Raw genomic sequence first — 5448 nt, forward strand, 5'->3', positions numbered from 1 at the left:
AACTCACGGCGATCCTCCTACCTCTGCCTCCCGAGTGCTGGGATTAAAGGCGTGCACTACCACGCCCGGCCTCTCTGGTATCTTATCTGTATAAAACCAGACCTGAGCAAGAAAACACAATTGCCTTCCATCCCCACCGAGTAATCTCAAAAGATCTCAAAAAAGGAGACCATCAGAAGCAGCGCACAGTAGTGCAAGCCAGCAATCCGATCACTAGGGCCACTGAGACGGGAGGATCAGCTCAAGGTTATTCTCAGCCACATCATTTGTTGGAGGCCAACCTGGACTACTTGAGACCCCGGTCTCAAAAACACAAAGCCAGGCGTAGTGGCACATACCTCTAATCCCAGGACCCAGGAGGCAGAGGAAGGAGGATCATTGTGAGTTTGAGGCCAGCCTGAGACTCCATAGTGAATTTCAGGTCAGCCTGGGCTACAGTGAGACCCCCCCTACCTCAAACAACAACAACAACAACAAAACCCAAAAACCAATAATAATAATAAAACAAACTAAATCAAAAACTAAAAACAGGCTGGAGAGATTGCTTAGTGGTTAAAGCACTTGCCTGCAATGCCAAAGACCTAGGTTCAATTCCCCAGGACCCATGTAAGCCAGATGTATTCAGTGTTTTATTACTTTGAAGTTTGCATCTGCAGCCACCTGGAGGCGATGTCACTGGGTGGACCTTAAGGTGTGATGGTGGGTTTGAGATTTCAATCTAAAGGTATGCAAAGTGTGCCTAGCTGGAGTTCCTGAAGTGTGCTGTGCTCTGCTGTGTGGCTTCTGGCTTTTCTCTCTCTGGTCCTATGCAAGCAGGCCAGCTTCTTCTGCCATTATGGAACTTCCCCTGGATCTGTAAGCTTCAATAAATCCCTTCCTCCATAACTGTGCCTGGTCTGGAAGTTCATCTTAGCGAACCTGAAGCTGTCTGCTACACCTCCCAAAAAAAGATTGAAGAAAAGAACATTGAAGCCCTCCAGACATAAAATGGCCTGGATATCCATGACCTCACAGTGCCTGACACTACCTACACAAGACCATCATAAGAGGAGGAAAAGGTCATGACATCAAAATAAAAGAGAGACTGATTGAGATGGGGAGGGATGTGATAGAGAATGGAATTTCAAAAGGGAAAGTGGGGGGAGGGAGGGTATTACCATGGGATCTTTTTTATAATCATGGAAGATGTTAATAAAAATTGAGAAAAGAATAAAAAAAAATACTACTGAGTTCACCATGAAAAAAAAAAACAAAATAAAATAAAATGGAGATTTTTAAAATTAAAAAGGAAAGAACACAAAGAGGGTATGGCTCAATGGTAGAGTACTTGCCTAGCATGTGATGCCCTGTGTCTTGATAGCAAAGATCTCCTATTATTTATTGGAGAGAGAGAGCATGGGCTCCAGAGCCTCCAGCCACCTTCAAACTCCAGATGCATGTGCCACATTGTACATCTGGCTTACATGGGTACTGGGGAATTGAACCTGGGTTCAACTTCTGAGCCATCTTTCCAGCCCCCAGAGATATATTTATATTAATATATATTTATAAGTTAATTTGCGCTTGCGTGGTCACTATTCACCTCTAATAATCATTTGCCATACTGCAAATTTATCTACAGTCCCCATTCTACTTCCGCAGAAACTAGTATACAAGTTTATGAATTATGCTGGTGTAGTGGGTAACTGCACTATGTATAGCAAAGTTGTGTACTGTTTAGTCCATCTTTGTCAGTTAATTGCAGTAAACCTTGGAGATTTCCCTTGCCTTTGGAGCCCACACACTGGTGCAATGGGCCCAGGAAAACTGTGACAATGACTCATGCAGGGCAGGTTGGCGGTTTGGCTACAAAGAATTTCCCTCCTGCCAGTTTAGCCCCAAGGGCTTAGAAATTGGACTTGATGGTCCTCATTGTGGAATGGGCCCACGTATCTGCATTCTAAGCCCTCCTACCCCGTTGCAGTGAGGTTCACATTGCTGGTAGAAATCACCCAACCAAGAGCAGCTTGTGGGGAAATGAGGTTTATTTTGGCTTACAGGCCCAAGGGGAAGCTCCACAATGGCAGGGGAAAACGATGGCATGAGCAGAGGGTGGACATCAGCCCCTGGCCCACATAAGTGGACAACAGCAACAGGAGAGTGTGCCAAACACTGACAAGGGGACACTGGCTACAATACCCATAAACCCACTCAACAATACACTGGCTCCAAGAGGCATTAATTGCCAAATCTCCATCAGGTGAGAACCCAGCATTCAGAACACTTAAATTCATGAGGAACACCTGAATCAAACCACCACATTCCACCAATTCCCTTTTTAATATAATTAAATTTTAGCAGTTCTGTTCCTCTAGAGAACTCTTGCTAATACACAACCCCCTTCGCCCAGTCTTATTTATTTTATTTATTTTTTGGTTTTTCGAGGTAGGGTCACACTCTAGCCCAGGCTGATCTGGAATTCGCTATGTAATCTCAGGGTGGCCTCGAACTCTCAGCAATCCTGCCTCTGCTTCCTGAGTCCTGGGATTAAAGGCATGCACCACCACACCCGGCTTCCCACAGTCTTTATCAGACAAACTCAGAAGTTGGCTGTGCTGACCAGGAGTCCACTTCTGGCAACTATGACATACTAACAGAAAAGGGTGGTGGGCGTGTCGCTCTAGGTCTCAGGCACACTGAAGGTTCTGGAGCTGCCCCTGCCACCACAGACCCGCTTGTCCGATCTACCTCATCCACCCCTCCCCACTCAGTGCAGAGTCAGTTTATTGAACACACAAAAGAAAAATAATTCATTTATTCAAATTTAAAACAGTGAGACTTTGGTGTCCACCCAGCCAGGGTTTGCATCACACATCTCCATGTGCAAAAGCCCGCACTGGGTGATGATACCACAACTGGAAGTTCAGAATAACAGACTTTCTTGTTGTGGCTATATGACAAGTTCTGTTTGCACCCTGAGCTTGGGCCACATAATGATAGTCTTTATTAAAACAAAAAGCAAGATGGGGCTGGAGAGATGGCTCAGCAAGTAAGAGCACTGACCACTTAAATATGAGGGTGTGAAACAAGCTTAGTTCAATTCCCCAGCATCCACATAAGTCTGGGTATGGCTATGCATGCGTGTCTGCAACCCATGTTACAGGGGCTGCAGGCTAAAAGAATCACTGGGGCTTGTGAAAACAGCAGCTCTGGGCTCAGAGACTCCGTCTCAAGGAAACACATGGGTGAATAAGAGGGCACCGGATGGTCTCCTCTGGTGTCTGTGCACACACATGTGCATATACCCCACATTACACACTACACATTCTCTACAAACGCGTAACAGGCACATGTCAAATCAAAACAAAGAACAAATAAACCAACCAAAAAAAAAAATAAATAAATAAATCCTCAGAGCTGGGCTTGGTGGCACAGGCCTGTAATCCCCACACTGGGGAGGCTGGGGAAGGAGGACTGCAAGTTCAAGGCTTGCTTGGTCAACCAGAAAAAAAACATATGTGCCTCAAAATTGAAAACAAAAAAATGTGTGTAAGGGCTGGGGAGAAGACTGGGGGTGTAGCTGGAGCACCCGCCTAGCATACACATTGCCCTGGGTCCACCCTCCTCCCCCCAAAACCCCTCAGAAGCACAAAGAGGCAGGAAGTACCTGGAAAACATGATTAGGAGACCCGACTTCAGAAAGTGCATAGGAAGGGAGATGGGGACACTGTGAGGGCTCAAGCACCCAAAGAGGCTGAGGTCACATGTGGGTGACTGAGGGACCCAGGCAGATAAACACTAATGACACCATCAGAAGAGAAGCCCACTAAGGGCCTAGGAAAGTGTAAAAGGAACCGGGGAACCCTCTGGGCTCTGCGGATTCGGCCTCCCTTCAGTCCTGAACTCTACAGACCTACAAGACCCACTTTGGTCACTGGCACCAAGGGAGAGGTGCGGTTGTTGTGTGTGACAGCTAAGGCACAGGTTCAAACCACAGGGTCGCCACCACTCCCCAGCCGTGACAAAGGTGAAGGAAGCAGATGGGGAGAACCAAGGGGTAACTTCGGGAGGTTTTGTTTTGTTTTTAAGTGCTGGGGATTAAAGGCACGCACCACCATGCCCTACATGTGAAGGTTATTAAAAGTAGAGCCTGGACTGATTGAGAGGGAGAGGGGAGATGATGGAGGATGGAGTTTCAAAGGGGAAAGTGCGGGGAGGGAGGGTATTACCATGGGATTGTTTTATAATCATGGAAGATGTTAATAAAACAAAAAATATTGAAGAAAAAAAAAGTAGAGCCTGGCCAGTGGCACCAATCAAGAAGAGTGCAAGTTCAAGGCCTTCTTGGTCAACCAAATATATCCCTAGTGTGGGGGTGGTCAGTGCCCTCCACTCCCTCGGCAGACACGGCCAGCCAGGCCTTAGCCCCTGACTGCAGGGCTGTGTGCTGGTGGCCAGGACAAGGTTTATTCTAACATCTCCTCTGCAGCAGACATCCCTGAAAGTCTCCTCCACTCTAGAAGTTAGAAGGCCATTACCAGCTACACACCCAGAAATTTGTTGCTATCTCTAGTCAAGACCCCTTCCATAGCCCAATCCTGTGAAAAGACTGCCCAGTGCTAAGCATTATCCCTAGGCAGCCCCAGTCTTTCTTTGAATCCCAAGGAAGGTCCACCTTACGCTGCTTTTCCTAAAGAAATGTGCTCCAAGGAAACCGCAGGAAACATTGTGGATGTGGTCCTCCAAATGACACACCCTAAAAGCCAGGTGTGGAGGTGCACACCTTTAATCTCAGCACATAGAGGCAGTAGTAGGAGGATCACCGTGAGTTCGAGGCCACCCTGAGATTACATAGTGAATTCCAGGTCAGCCTGGGCTAGAGTGAGACCCTAAGCAAAAAAATAAAAATAAAAAATAAAAATAAATAAATAAATGACTATTCCTTTCTTGCTGGAGAACAAAACATCATGGCTTATCTTCCATCTGGAGCCACCTTCTGAGGCTCTGAAAATCACATCGGTTTTGAAGAGTGCTGATGGAGCACAAGGGAAGCCTCCTACTGGGTAAAGCTGCACTTTCCCTCCACTATCTGTAGGCTTCCTCTTCTTGGCCTCTGTGACTTAATAGAGAAATTGCTTTCTGAAATGAGGAAAGTGTTGGTAGATAAGCCCCTCAGTAGAGATGCTTATTTAAACCCCTTTTCTGGACTGGCATAGGGACACAGGCCTATAATCCCAGCTTCCTGGGAGGCTGAGGTAGGAGTATTTCAAGTTCAAGGTTTGTCTGCCTAGATGACTTAGTGAAACTCTGTCTCTAAATAAAAAACAAGGCCCACCTGCCTCAGATCAAGTGTTGAGATTACAGATGGAAAGTACCCACAGTAACTAACACCAAGTAAACCCTATGCAAACAGTTTCACACTACATTGTTTTAGGAAATACTGTTAAAAAAAAAAAAAAAAAGGTCTGT

The sequence above is a fragment of the Jaculus jaculus genome, chromosome 5 (assembly GCF_020740685.1).
Source record: "Jaculus jaculus isolate mJacJac1 chromosome 5, mJacJac1.mat.Y.cur, whole genome shotgun sequence".
In the NCBI taxonomy this organism is placed as follows: Eukaryota; Metazoa; Chordata; class Mammalia; order Rodentia; family Dipodidae; genus Jaculus; species Jaculus jaculus.